Source organism: Coenobita brevimanus, chromosome 50, assembly GCF_032717465.1.
Source record: "Coenobita brevimanus isolate Jiangsu-jjx chromosome 50, ASM3271746v2, whole genome shotgun sequence".
NCBI lineage: Eukaryota > Metazoa > Arthropoda > Malacostraca > Decapoda > Coenobitidae > Coenobita > Coenobita brevimanus.
This window is the reverse complement of record NC_137003.1, coordinates 28,274,464-28,290,051: the sequence shown is the minus strand read 5'-3', so window position 1 is coordinate 28,290,051 and position 15,588 is coordinate 28,274,464. Positions and strand designations below refer to the sequence as shown.

The following is a 15,588-nucleotide window of genomic DNA, read 5'->3' as shown; positions in this document are numbered from 1 at the left end:
CCTTGTCCGCGGATCGCATTGAAGCTATAGAGTCCGAGTAAACTGAACTGCAGAACACCTTGACTACTCGTTTACCATGTCCGATATACAAGCAACATCTTAACAAGTGAAAACTCGAGGTCTTTGCTGAGCCCTCTATTTGCCACAATTCAGTCCTGACAGAGACACCTGTGAGAAGGACAATTTCTCTTGATGACTTTCCCACTTCCCACATCCTGGTGATACGGCCACGGAGAGTAATGACCTCATGATCGTTTGCGCTCTTCCCTTCACCCATCGCATTGCTGCGTCTGTCTGCCATCTCTACAATGGATATAAAATAATGCAGTAGCTGATAATGTAGTCAGCCTATTCATAGTTCACTGTTGATTATATTGCACGATAACACTGATTAAAATACTTTCGCTGCCGCCCTCTTCTACATTTAAAACAACCTTCTCTCTCTCACTCTCTCTCTCTCTCAGAATGTCTGTCTGTCTGTTTCTCTCTCTCTCTCTCTCTCTCTCTCTCTCTCTCTCTCTCTCTCTCTCTCTCTCTCTCTCTCTCTCTCTCTCTCTCTCTCAGTATGTCTGTCTGTCTGTTTGTCTCTGTCTGTCTGTCTGTCTGTCTGTCTCTCTCTCTCTCTCTCTCTCTCTCTCTCTCTCTCTCTCTCTCTCTCAGAATGTCTGTCTGTATGTATGTATGTCTGTTTCTCTCTCTCTCTCTCTCCGTCTGCCTGTCTGTCTGTCTGTCTCTGTCTGTCTGTGTGTCTCTCTCAATATGTCTGTCTGTCTGTCTCTCTCTCAGAATGTCTGTCTGTCTGTCTCTCTCTCTCTCTCTCAGAATGTCTGGCTGTCTGTCTGTCTGTTTCTCTCTCTCTCTCTCTCAGAATGATTGTCTGTATGTCTGTGTTTCACTCTCTCTCTCTCTCTCTCTCTCTCTCTCTCTCTCTCTCTCTCTCTCTCTCCCTCTCTCTCTCTCTCTCATTATGTCTGTCTGTCTGCCTGTCTGTCTGTCTCTCTGTCTCTGTCTGTCTGACTCACTGTCTGTCTGTCTGTCTGTTTGTGTCTGTCTGTCTGTCTGTCTCTCTCTCTCTCTCTCTCTCTCTCTCTCTCTCTCTCTCTCTTTGTGATTCGTACAACCACTCATGTCATTTCGCTACATAATTAGGGAGTTTTACCCTCCTGCCATTGCCACATTCTTGCCTTCCAATCCAACTTGCAATGCCTTTTAAACAATTCACATTGATTCAGCATTGTTTTTTTGTATAAGGGAAGGCTTGTGAAATGAGTATTTATTCTGATAAACAGGCTACGAATAAAATTGGTCAGACTATCTCTATATAATATTTTTGCAATGATTGTCGTTGTATACGTTGTAAAGGGACACTTTCCACTACCATTGGTCTTCAGATCAAGTATCTCTCCCTGTATTCTTGATCACATATAGCACGGGATCCAGACAGGAGGTCTACAGACCCCTGAGGGTAGGGAGTAAGTAGGTAGGAAGAGTGAAAGTGGGCGGAGAGAGGTAAGGAAGAGGGATGAAAGAGGCAGGAGGTTGACAGGAAGGGTAAGGATGGGTGGAAAGGCGTTAGAGATGTAAGAGAGAGGGATGCAGGGGAATACAACATAATAATATCCAAAGCTACTTTGTTCTAAGTTGGTGGTAGTCTGGGATAGCTCTATGATCTGTTTAACCTCATCACTTCACGCTTTCCATTTTCTCCACGACTGAACGGCAGAGACTGAAATTCACTACGAGTATACCAAGGTTGACATTCACCTATGCTCACAGACTCAAGGAATACTTGACCATGCACATATTACTGTAAATCTTTGATATTACAGCCCAGCCTTATCAGTGAATCACATCAAGACTATGGCAATATTAGTTACATATCTTCCGATGCATCCGGCCACCCAATCCCTCCCTCTGACCTCTCCTGCCACCCCAGCACCTCGCATCCACCTCCTCCCGAAGCACCGTTGTTTGAACCTCAGTTGGTGTGGATTCATGTTGTGCCTTCATTCAGGACAGAACTTTTGACCGCCAGTGTACATCCTTAAACTCTTCCTTGGTCAAGCCAAGCCATTTTTCTGGCTGACTGTGAACTATAGGTCGAACTGGTCTACTAAACTGATCTGCAACTACATTTAAGCGATCTTTCTTGTAATTTTATCAAAGGTATAGTCTCTCATGTCAATAATCCACTGTTCATTCTGGGGGACTTAGTGTTCTTACAGAAGATGGAAACTACGGGCTGGTGGACTGTCATTACCGTAAAGTAAGTTCCCCACAAATAATGATGAAATTTCCTACATGTATGCACAATGGCTAATGCCTGTTTGTCTGTGGTACTGTACCTAGTTTCAGCTGGTTCGAGATTCTTGGAGAAATATGTAGTAGCATTAAGGCTACCATCATCTTCCTGTTGCATTCAGGCTGCACCAGCATCTGTAGCACTTGCATCAGTATGCAAAACAAAAGGTTTACTCAAATCAGTCTTCACCAGTACAGACAACTGGACTAAAGCTTGTTTCAGGTCTTCGAAAGCTCTCCGACATTCTGGAGTCCATGAAAATATCTTAATCTTCTACAACAACTGTGTTAACGGGTGTGCGATCCTTGCAAAATTTTGAATATGATTCCTGTAAAATTCACACATACCCAAAAATCTTCTCACCTCCTTTACATTCTTTGGGGGTTTCATATGATGAACTGCCTCAACATTTTCTGGATCGAGGATGCATCCTTCCTCAGATAGTATGTGGCCCAGAAACTTTATGTGTCTTTGACCAAGATGGCACTTTGTTACACTGAGTTTCACTCCTGCTTGGTGTAAATGTGAAATAGCTTATCTAGGCACTGTATCTCTTCAGTAGCAGAGGCCCACAAATTAACATCGTCTAGATAATTCTTCACCTAACTTTCCCTCAACAATGGGGTTAGCAACTTTCTCATTACTGTAGAAAATATAACCGGACTGCAACTCAATCCAAAAGGCAAATGCTTAAATCTGTACAGTGTAATGCCATCTGTAAAAATGATTAAAGTTCCGACTGGCTTCATCTAAGACAACCTGGTACTAGGCGTCCTTATGGTCTAATGATGCATAATATTTCTGGCCAGCAGCACTTTGTACCATCTCTTCCAGTTTGGGAAGCGGGTCCAGGCCCACCTCCAATTTTGTGTTCACTTGACTGTAGTCCAAGTACATCCTCTTTGATCCGTCAGGTTTACCGACTAGTACAATTGGGCTTAACGAAGCTCCCGTGGATGGCTCTGTTATGTATCTATCCAGTCTCATAAAGCATATTGCTGATAATTTCCTTAGCTTTCTCTGGGTAGTGATACACTGGGGCTCTGACTGGGCATTTGACCCTAACTGCTATCTTGGCTGGAGGCCCTTTGATTTCTCCTAATTCTGACTTCTCAGCCATAAATAATTCATGGTGTTGTTTTAACATTGTCTTAAGGTGCAGTTGCTCTTCTAGTGTTAGATTATCCCATTTCTATGTTTTAAGCAAAATCCTCAAATTTCTCCTCTCTACTGGGTATAACAGCAACACTGTGAGTATGAGGGATCAAATCATTTGAAACTTTAGTGACCAGACAACACTGCCCAAATTTTTCAATGTCATTCTCACTAAAGATCTCATAAGTTCCTATAATGGTCCCAGGTTTAAGTACAATATCTGCCTGACTCTGGCTGATAAAAGGCAAATGAACTTCCCCCTTAATGGAGACTATTCAGCTAAACTCAAAAATGTTTGGGGAGAGATTTCCATAACTGTGTTGGGTTCTTCACTAACTTGAACAAGCAACAACATGCTTGCAAACGTCTAACGATAAGTTCTTCCCGAAGGTGAAGATACTCAAAAGGGTGCTTAACTGGGCAGGTCAATCTCACCCTACGTGCTCTTTGCTTGTAGGATGAACGGTAAAGGTGCCTATCCGGGTAAACGAATTCATCCCACTTAAATGTTTGCTGCTGATGATCCCATTCTAAAGGAGCTTTGCCCAACACATCTACTCCTAACAAGAGGTTGCTCTCAAGAAAGTTATCAGGGACTACCAAAGTTAGGTGTCGTAAAGTCTTTGTGATACCAATTAGAATATCCAGGTACACAAAGTCCAGTACAGGAAGTGGAGTTTTTGATATCCCTGTCACTGGCCGAAGATTCTTATTCTGGGACATTTCTAATCCAAGCTGACTTACAAACTTCTCTGAAGCAGGGGTTACTTCACTCCCCATATCTACTAATGCGGAACTCGATCTTTGGTTCACAGTCATTGAAATCATGGGACATCGAACTGTTTGAGCTTTACCTAGTCACCTCGACTGTCTGGACTGTCGTCCTGGGGAATCAGCATTTCCCTTCCTACAACCTACTCTTAAGCAGTCAAAACAAGCATTCCTTGCACGTGAAAGGGGACTAGTTGTTGGCGCATGATTAGGTTTTTGACAGTACCCACAGTATGTTTTCTTAGGGGGAGGTTTAAGGATTTTCGTCTGTTGAGTTAGGTTGTAATGTGCTCGTTCGATTTTATCAAATCTATCCGTACTTGTAGGCTTGGTCTCAGCTGGCTTCGATGGGGTCATTGGAGCCATATCTCTCTTCGCAGTCACGTGTTTGACGTTTCTATTAGACATTAGCACTAGTCTCCTCACATCCTCAACCATATGCTGGGCAACTTCAAGAAATCCTTGGAAAAATTTCCTCTTGGTTAATTTCTCTGCATCAAGGATGGAATCTTTGGGGGCTTTGGTTTATAGAGCTGCCACTTTACAATTTAATCTGTTCACGAAGGTTCTATAGCTTTCCTCTATATCATAGGTGAATTCTTTAATAATTTGCCAAGCGTCTGTAATATTAGGAATACCGCAAAACTTGGCTCTCAGTACTGCCCTGAAATCACTGCAGGGAGAGACTGTTCCCTGCTTAATAAGACTATTAATCATGGCAAGTAATGTCTCGTCAACTCGAGTCTGAGCAACTTGCAACCCTTCCTCATGAGATGTCACATGTGATTCAACTAGTCTGTACAGCTTTGCCAGGATACTTTCGGTTTCGATCCCATCTAGATCAGTTAAATTTCTATTGGAATGTCACTATGTCTAATAGCAGATTGTTTGGGCATGGGTGCAGGGACCGATGTGGAACAGAGGGAGTTGATATAACTGATGGAGGGAATGGATTAGGTTTAGTTTGGTTAGGATCAGGGGCTGAAGATTAGTTTTGTGATGCACTTATTAATTCTTACATTTCATCATTCAGTGTTTCAATTAAGATTTGTTGCTGGTTTAGAATCTGCATCACATTTGTCATGAAAGCATGTTCTGCATCACCCTTGATGTCCCGATGGTCATCTTAGGCTCCCCTAAACTGACCATCTTCAGCTTTGTTTGTCATTTTGACTTCAATAAGCTAACAATAATGGCACAGATGAAACATATGAGAAACAAAAGTTTAAAGGGTAGCTGGCCCTTCAGCAGGCATGTACAGTACAGTATTGTTAGGTTAACTCATGGGTTCCGTGGGAATGAATGAATAAATGAAAATGTGACATGGCGGCGCAACAGCAGAGGTCATATGCTGCCGAACACAGACATTAAAAGGTAGTCAAAAAATAAATGAATACATAAATAAATAAAATGTTGCATAAAATAAAGCAATAAAATCAAAGAAACAAGCAAAACTAAAAACGTGGTGGAAAGATTGAGGTTAAACGAGAACAGTATAAAACACAAACTAAAATATGGTAAAGTCCTATAGTTTGTGGAGAAGGCCAGAACTTAACACAAAGGAGAAGGTGCCTCCTCCCATAGCACAAGCCTCTTCCCCAAATACCAAAGAGAGAAGATATGGTCCGTTGTCAGTTCAGCAACCGGAAAGGTACTGCCGACGGAGGTCCTCAAGACTTGGGCATTCTAAAAGACGATGCTGCACAGTCAAAGTAACCAGACAGTCATCACAATAGGCAGGGGGCGCTTTCTCCATTAAAAAACCATGAGTCAGCCTAGTGTAGCCAATCCAGAGACAGGCCAAAGTTGTTTCCCACTGTCGGGATAGTCCCACATACCCTCCATCGCCCAGGTTCTGACGAATGCTGCGGAGTTTGTTCGCCCCTACTGCATCTCACCTTCTCTGCCAACAGAGATGGACAGCTTGTATAGTGCTTGTACATAAATCCTCAGATGGGACACGGTAATGGGGAGAGGAAGGTCGAGAGGCAGTGGCTCTCGCCACAGAGTCAGCACGTTCATTGCCTACGACCCCCACATGAGCAGGGACCCAACACATCAGTACAGAAAATCCGCGTCTGTGTAATAAGGAGAGCCACTCCAAGATAGACAAGACTAAAGGGTGTGATGAGAAACCACAAGACAAAGCTTGCAAGGCACTGGCTGAGTCACTAAAAATGGTGCAAGAAGCAGGGGGGAAACTAAAAATCAACTCAACTGCAACTAAAATAGCTGTAAGTTCAGCAGTAAAAACAGAGGCGGAAGGAGGAAGACTCCCACCACGGCTAAAATCATGGAAAATTACACCAAAGCCTGTCCCAACGCGGGACTTGGAACCATCACTATATACAGGGATCGAGTCACTGTGGGCAGAGGCGTGTTCTAAAAAATAAGACAGAGCTACCTGTGTGGAAAGAGAGGCCTTCCTCTCAGGGAAGTAATCACATTGCCGTACTTCTGGGAGGAGCCAGGGAGCCACTCGGGAAACATGCACAGGGCAAACAGGAAAAGGCTGAACACCTAACTCCTCCATGGCAGCCCTCACTCTGTACCGAAACGGTTGTGGATAGCGAGGGTGGGTGTTATAAAAGGGGAAAAGAGCGACCTCGTAGACAGCCATACAACTTGGTGAGGAAGGTAGACGGTGAAGGCGGTGCCAACACTGCACCAGTAAGAACTGGCGACGGAGATTTAGTGGTGGTTCATTCGCGTCTACTAATAGACTAGGAATTGGGGAAGACCGGAAAGCTCCAGTTGACAGACGGATCCCAGCATGATGGATTGAACTGAGAGGCTGCAGCCGTGCCTCAGTAGCAGAAGAGTATACCTCACACCTATAGTCCAATTGCTCCGTACCAAGGCACGGTAAAGGTATAACAGGGTGGCTCTATCAGAGCCCCAAGACAGGTGAGATAGAGTCCGTAGGAGAGACAGGGCACGGTGGCAGGATAAACGTAATGCACGGATGTGGGGAACCCACGTCAGTCGTCTGTCGAAAACAAGACCGAGAAACCTTGCTTCATCCACACATCGGACCCTGTGGCCATGTAACTTGAGATCGGGGTCAGGGTGGACTCCTCTCAAGTGGGAGAAATGTAAGGCCACTGTTTTTGTTGGGGAGAAACGGAAACTATGCATTGTGGCCCAATGAGATATGTGGTCTAAGGTAAGCTGCATGCGATGTTCAGCCACGGGCATCTGGAAGGCAGCATACCACATAACTAAATCATCGACATACAGTGAGGCAGACACCCCCTCTGCAAGAGAGGACAGAATACCATCTAATGCTATAGCAAAAAGGGTCGTGCTAAGGACACTTCCTTGAGGCACGCCTTCTTCCTGAGGGTACGAAGGAGACAGAGTATCACCAATTCGAACCCTGAATGAACGGTCACGCAGAAAGTCGAATATAAATAGGGGCAGCCTACCACGTAAACCTAAAGAGTGAAGCTGCTTGATGATACCAAACCGCCATGTAGTATCATATGCCTTTTCTAAGTCAAAGAAGATCACACCAGATGCTGCTTCCTGGCAAAAGCATCACATGCTGCAGCTTCTAGGTGGACAAGTGCATCTGTCGTCGAACGATATTTGCGAAAACCAGACTGACATTGAGAGACAGTCATTCCTTTCGAGGAAATACATTAAGCGTGAATCAACCATCTTTTCAAACAGTTTACACAAGCATGATGTAAGGGCAACTGGTCGATATTCTAGAGGACTGGATCCTGTCTTCCCTGGCTTCTGGAATGGCAGGACAACAGCTTTGCGCCAAGAGGTAGGAAGAGAAGAGTCTCTCCAGATTCTATTAAAAAGCTTCAAGAGAAAAGACAGTGCATCATCACTCAGGTGCCTAAGCATTGCATAGGGAATATCATCTGACCCTGGTGAGGTGTCATGACAAAGGGAAAGAGCAGATTGGAGTTCATGGCAAGAGAAAGGGAGGTTGTAAGACTCCCCCCTCCCGGAATGGAAGTTCAATATCCTAGCCTCTTCTACGTCCCTGTGTCTGGCAAAAACTGGAGTGCTAGCATCTCTACGGCTGACCGCTGCAAAGGCAGAAGCAAAAATATTGGCCACAGCCACAGGGTCACCAACATGCTCACCATTTGACAGCAGCACAGGGGACCTGCCTTGTGGGAATTTTCCTGAAATCTTTTGTACCCTCTTCCACACCTGAGACACTGGTGTCTTAGAGTTTATGGAAGACACATAAGCCATCCAGGGGTCTCGTTGGGCTTGTTTGAGAACACAGCGTGCCCTAGCAAGTGCCCTCCTGAATTCGACAAGATAATGCTCTGTATTGTATCAACGATAATGTGAAAATGCTGTCTTTTTGGCACGTACAGCAATACTACAATCTTCATTCCACCATGGGACAGGGCGATAGTTATATGTGCCAGAGGTTCTTGGAACAGCGTGGAGGGCAGCAGAATGGATAATAGACGTAAAGAATGAAACAGCTTCATTTATATGTGGAAATGCATAAACTTGCCAGAATTCAGCAGGGAGAGATCCTCGTCCTCCAATAAAGATGCCAATAAATGCCCACGTTGGTTAATTAGACAGTCTCCCCACAAAGGGTGGTGACCGTTAAAGTCTCCCAGGAGGAGAATAGGCTTAGATAATTGTCTGAGGAGGTCTTCAAGGTCTGCTTTACTAACTACTGCGCTGGGTGGTAAATAAATGCAACAGACAGTATACCAGCGGAGGGCATACAACCGCACAGCAGCACACTGGAGATCAGACTGGAGGTGAACTTGTTGATGAGGGACATTAGCCCTCACCAAAACAGCACCACCTCCACCTCCTGGGTTGGAGCTGAGTAAAAAGCATCATACCCAGGTGGTGCATGAGGAGTGGCAAGCCCTACAAGAGTTTCCTGGAGACACACGCACAAAGGGGAATAAGCCAGGAGGGTCCGCAGCTCCTCCCAATTACCACGCAGCCCTCGACAATTCCATTGTAATATACTGTCTGAGAATGCCATAGTACCCACAGCGAAGGAAGAATCAGGTTGAGGGGCAAGACAACCTTGCCCCCGGCAAGCAACCAGATTTAGATTGCTGCTTGGAACAGCCCTTAGAAAGGGACTGCTTGGCACCGTTTTGATGTACAGTGTGTTGCCCAGCTGAAGATAACCTGGAGGAAGAAGAAGAGGGCCTGACGATGGTTTTCTTCTTTGGCGGGGCAAGAGATGGTTTGGCAGGTGGACCGCAAACTGCCCTAGCTGGAATAGAGCAGGCAGTACCACTACGAGAAGGAGCATAATCAGTAGCGCGTCCCACAGTACTGGAATCCTGAGTGGGCAAGGCCTCATGCAGCTGAGCAGGTGCATCAACTACCCGAGGACCACCACTATCTGGCAGTGGCTGGGTCATCAGTGAGACACCATCCCCAGCCTGCACTTGCCCTGACCCCTGAGCATCCCGAGGAGGAGGAGTAGTGGGCTCCACTGCAGAGATCTTTGGTAGCAGCGCTTCACTCTCTGAGCACTCTGAGGAGCCACGGCGACACTTACCTTGCATAGGAGGGACATCGGGAGTTTTGGATGTGTCAAAGCGAGGTGTAGTATCGACACGGGTGTATGTCACAGGAGAAACTGGAGGAACTGGGATGGGGAGGCACTCCCAGATGCTGGAAGCACCATCACAGAGGGGACACCCCCAGAGATAGAGGGCACCTCCCTGGAAGGAGCACAGCTGCTTTCAGGCTGCACTCCCTCGGTGGAACCCCCCGGCCAAGAAGGCCGGGAAGAAGAACCCCGAGAATTTGATGGGGCAATATGTGATGGCAGAGGCACCTGCCGAGTAGCCTTAGGGTGAGACAACGCAGCAGCAAAGATAACCCCAGGGCGAATGAACCGCTCCCTAACCCTGGCCTTTGCCTCGGAAAAGGAAATTTTCTCCTTCATTCGGACGGAAATAATCTCATTCATACTTGTATACTTCGCAATCCCTTCAGGAGGCTGCATGTGCTCCTCCACAGTTCAAAACAATTAGGGGGTTGAGAACAATCATGCATACCATGAGAAATTCCACCACAATTTCCACAGACCTCAGGAAGGCCAGACGCTTCCCGCCTGCAAGAACGGCGGACTTGACCAAATCTTTGACAATAATAGCATCTTCTAGGTCGGGGAACATAAGGTTTAACCTTTAGCTTCCACCGCGCAGCAGTGATAAACCTGCCAAGGTTAGACAATCAAATGTCAAGATAAGAGTGGGCGTGGGGGTTAAAACCCCATCAACTTTCTTCATAATTCTCTGTACTCCTACAACACCCTGAGGAGCCAGCCCCACTAAGAGGGGAGAATCAGAATATGAGATCAAGTTGCGAGCATACACAACCCCTTGGGACTGGTTTAGGACCAAATGACGAGAGGCAGATACAGGACCACAGTTAGAGACTGGATGCGTGAACTCTCCTCTTCATTCCTGGCTTCTAACAATAGAGAACCATCTCCCTGCAAAGAGACCTTGGGGGTAAATCCACATGCTGTAACTAGACCACTGTGAATCTGAAAACAATTCAGGTTCCTGAAGGAAGTACCATTATCCATTTTGAGGACTATGTATTTTGTGTAAGAGTGATTCACAAAAACACCAGGTAACAGCTCCATAGAAAGGGCATCGTGATTCACAGTTTTGGCAGACGACCCAGAGGGTACAGGGTCATCGGTCAGAGAGTGACCAGTTGATACCGACTCATGCGGCTGGTCACAAACCACACGAGTGGGTAAAGAATTGTTCTGTGTATCCATAAATACATCAGTGAAAATCAATTGGTACCAGGAGCCAAGGGAAACCGCCTACCAGGGAGTGAGGGGACCGAGCACGGTCTGATGGGAGTGGGGTACCTTGTCCCCAGAGGGTGTCCCCAAAAGGACACCCCATGATGCGAAAGTTTGCTCCCACCAGTGCAAAGCCCCCCTTCCCCAATATCCCCCAGCCCAGATACCAAACCAACCAACTTGGGACAGCACCGAGGCGATCCCTCTGGAGGGCAGCACCGATGACCCTTGCAGGTAACCTACGTTTCGGGCAGCGCTTAGTCACACCCCTCACCCACAACCCTATCCGCATGGGAGACCCTGCCGGATGACATTACATCCACGGGCAGGCTTGTGGGATCACAGGGGCACACAAGCCCCCCCACCACGACAAGGTGGCTGCCCACGGGGGGGGGGGTGTTCGGTGGGAATCTTTAAGCCTTAAAACAGAGAAAAAGTTCACAAAATATGTATGAACATGGGCTTAAATCATTCCGTTAAGCTGCCACCATTATGTACTGATCCCTACTATAAACTGATGGAGAAATACACAACCACCTCTTGCAAATGATAAGTGATCATTTAATGTAAGAGTTCATGAATATATGAAAAATTTGAGGAACTGTTATTAGTAATACACTTTGAAACAGAATATTAAATGAACCTAATATAAAGAGGTGTCCAAATTCTGATATTCCCAAAATTCAAAATGTGTTAGGTCTTAACAGGGATACAACAGCTGATGAAATAAGTTTGAAACCAATTAAGTTCTCTGATATCACTCTCACCAAGAGGTCCTTGTTCAGTCAGGTCTCCATGTTATTTGACCCATTAGAATTGGTCAGTCTTATAGTTATTAGGGGCAAATGTTTAGTACAGGAGGCTTGGCGAGAGAGGTTAGACTGGGACATGGAATTATGTGAGACACATGTGGAAGAATGGGAACAGATTAGGAAGGAGTTTGAAACCACATCAAACATATGTATTCCCAGGGAAATAAGCAGTAGTGAGAAGTCACACTTACACAAATTTTGTGATGCTTCTCAAAGGGCCTATGGAGCAGTAGCTTATTGTGCAACAGGAGAGAACAGTAAGATTATTATGTCCAAAGCCAGAGTTACGCCAATTAAAGGAAGAACCCTACCTCAAATGGAATTGACTTCCATGAAGCAGGAACTAAATTGGCCAGGTATTTGACCACTACTCTTGATACTCAGTTTGAGAATATCTACAGAATATATGGACTGACAGTGAGACTTGTCTTTACTGGATAGGGAAGGAAAACAGTAAAATTTCTTTCATTCGTAACCGAGTGAAGACTATTAAAGAGCTGTCTTCCAAATTTAAATTTTCATGCATGTATCCTCTAAACAAAACCCAGCTGATCTGCTCTCGAGAGGTTTGACTGTAAAGAGACTGATCAAAGATAACCTGTGGTTTAAAGGTCCAAAATGGTTACTCACTGGAGACTGGCCTGAGCAGAAACTGTATAGTACTGCTGAGGTTGGTATTGTAAACCTGGATCCTGTAGTACATGAGCCAAAAGTAATTGATATCAGCCGATTCTCATCAATAAGACAACTTATTAACACTATTAAATTAGTTGCTGAATTTTTGAATAAGAAAGTGGGGTTTAAGAAGTTAGATCCCATGGAATATTGACAATTATGGAGATATATATGACCTTTTAGGCCAGGTCACTGGGAAGAAGAATAAGCTGACAAGAGATTTAGGCTTGTTCTTAGACGGAAAGGGTCTGATGAGATGCCGGGGCTGAATAATAAAGGCTGATTTGCCTCTCCATACTAGACATCCCATATTATTACCCAAGAGAGGATACTTTGTAGAGTTAACTGTAAAGGAAGCCCATGATTTGACTCTCCATGGAGGTGTGCTGCAGACTTTTGCCCAAATCTGGGAAAGGTATTGGATCCCTAAGGGTAGACGGGTTATAAAGAAATATCTCAAAGGCTGCATCACATGTAGGAGGTATGAACAACGACCATATTACCATCCAGGACCACTTGCCTTACCAAGGGATAGGGTTAATGTAAGTCGGCCCTTCCAAGTAACTGGAGTGGATTACACAGGGGTTATAACTGTTACGGGTGAGGGAACTCCCCATAAAGTTTACATTTGTCTATTTATTTGTACGTACACAAGGGCAGTCCGTCTAGAAATGACAGAAGATCTGAGCTAAGAGACATTGCTCAATGTCTTTTGAAGATTTGCCACTAGAAGGTTTTGTCCTAACATATTAATAAGCGACAATGGAACTAATTTCGTTGGTGCGGCACTTTATTGTTGAACATAATGAATGACCCAATGGTTAAGTCGGCACTGGGAATCCGAAACGGTACCTGACAGTTCACAGCTCCAAGAGCACCATGGCAAAATGGATTTATCAAACGAATGATTGTCAAGAACTGCATAAGAAAAACATTACACAGAACTGAGGTTACAAGAGAGGATTTAAGAACAGTGATAACTTAAATTGAAAATGGGATTAATAATAGATCCCTAACCTATTTAGATGACACTAGCATTTCGATAGAGGCCTTGACACCGGCTTATTTGTTATATGGTAGGAAGCTCCATCTAGTGCCTTGTGTGGATATCCAGGATGAAGTAAATGATCCTACCATTGAAAATAATGATTTTGGACAACATCTGTGGGAGGGATATTAACGTCTGAAAAGGGTACTGGATACTTGGAATAGATATTGGAGCGAAGAATATCTTTTGAGCCTACGAAAAAGATATTATAGGGCTCAGGCTCCCAGCAATAAGTCTGGTATAAACATATGGGGTGTGGTCTTACTGAAAATAGAACAACCAAGATCCCAGTGGCCATTAGCTAAGGTGATCTCCACGCACCCTGATTCAGAGGGGGTGCTGAGACTCGTAAAATAAAATGTAGGGGACATACTAGCATAAAAACTATTGATAGACTGGTACCCCTTGAGTTAATGGTTTCCCCAAATACAGGAGATGGTGGAGATCAAACGGGCCAGGATGCGTGACCTAGAAGGGCTGCAGCACAGGGTTCTCGAGAACTATGCTGGGAACTCCTGGCTAAGGGTCGCATTACATGATACAGCCTATCATTTTTCGTCCAGCCCCAAAACTGTGGAAAATATTTTCCCTTAGAGCAGTTGCACTCTCAACTTTTTAAGATAGTTATCCCTGGTTAGAAAGCAGAGGAAAACCTGAGATCATTAACAACTATTGAGGCAGTTTTTACAACCCAGAAATTACGTTATCTTTAATAATTCTTATTATTGTTCAGTTAATTGCTACTGTGTTAACCCTCGTGGACAACTATATTGTAAATACATGTAATTACCTGTGAATTTCCACTGACCTAACTGCGTCTGCACATTAGATGATGTTTCTGAATATGAAATGGCCCTCATGTAAAAGCAGATGTAGATTTAACATATTCATATAAAGGGAATATTTGGTTCGGCTTTAGTTTAATTAAAACCAAGATTAATTTGTTTGATTTGCCCTGTATATATCATGATGTAAGCTAACTGTATTTAGCATTGTAAGTAAATAATAGTTGGCATTTTCAAATCCGATGAGGGAGAAGAACCCAGCCATTTTGTATCACTCTGCTCCTAGACATCGTCGAGCTAGCATGTTTGTACATACACACCTCAAGAATGCCCAAGCAACCGATAGAAAAGCAGGCTTGTTGTCATCTCCTGTCCCACACTCCCTTGCTAAGTAACCTTTACGAATTGGCCAATTCAATGGAGAATTAGCTAGGAGATAGGAAAGTAATAATTAGGTGAGTTCAGGTATAAGTTACGGTATACTTAAACCTAAGAGACTTATGTGAATTTATTTAAGGACAAATTTTGGTGTCGAGTGAGGACTTACGATTTGTTTACTAGAAAATATTAGAAATTTCTTGCATCTTGGTGACCAACTGAGGATACCGACTTGTATAATTTAAATATTTCTCACATATACAGTACTCACACAAGCTGTATTTTTTCACAACAATTTGTTGTTGTGAAAAAATACAGTGTGTGAGTATTGTATGTATGTCAGTGGGTAAATGAATACATTACTGAACGATAAAGTATGGTGTTTTAATATCTTTTATTATTATTTTCATGCCAACGGCCATACCACATTGAGTACACCGCTTCCCGTCCGATCAGCGAAGTTAAGCAACGTTGGGTCTGGTTAGTACTTGGATGGGTGACCGCCTGGGAACACCAGATGCTGTTGGCTTAATTTCTTCCTACGTGTCAAGTGGGGTTGGTGGAGGATTAGTGCCTCCCAGTAAAAAAATTAACTCTAATACCATGGCCACCCAGTTTGGGATATATGGCGTCTGGCAATGAATGAATGAATAAATTATTTTCATCCATGAGGAATATAATTTATTCATTTGTAACATGCATCAGTTTCATAACAATACAGTTAAAAATTAGGGCAGGGGAATGAAATGATTGTAACCATTTTTCGATGCCGCACAAATCACTGAGTGAGGAATGTGGGCAGCCTGAGGTCCTGGGCAGAGCGAGAATGAAGAATGACAGGAAACAGTTCACTCAAAGCAATGGGGCGC

The 15,588-nt window shown here is 44.3% G+C and overlaps 1 non-coding gene across 1 annotated transcript; it reads left to right on the top strand.

Annotated features, from left to right (window-relative positions):
• The first annotated feature begins 15,129 nt into the window (after positions 1 to 15,129).
• On the top strand, positions 15,130 to 15,248 carry LOC145399899 (5S ribosomal RNA). The gene has a single exon (XR_013897349.1). It is a non-coding gene; the product is annotated as a 5S ribosomal RNA (ribosomal RNA).
• Positions 15,249 to 15,588: the final 340 nt, after the last annotated feature.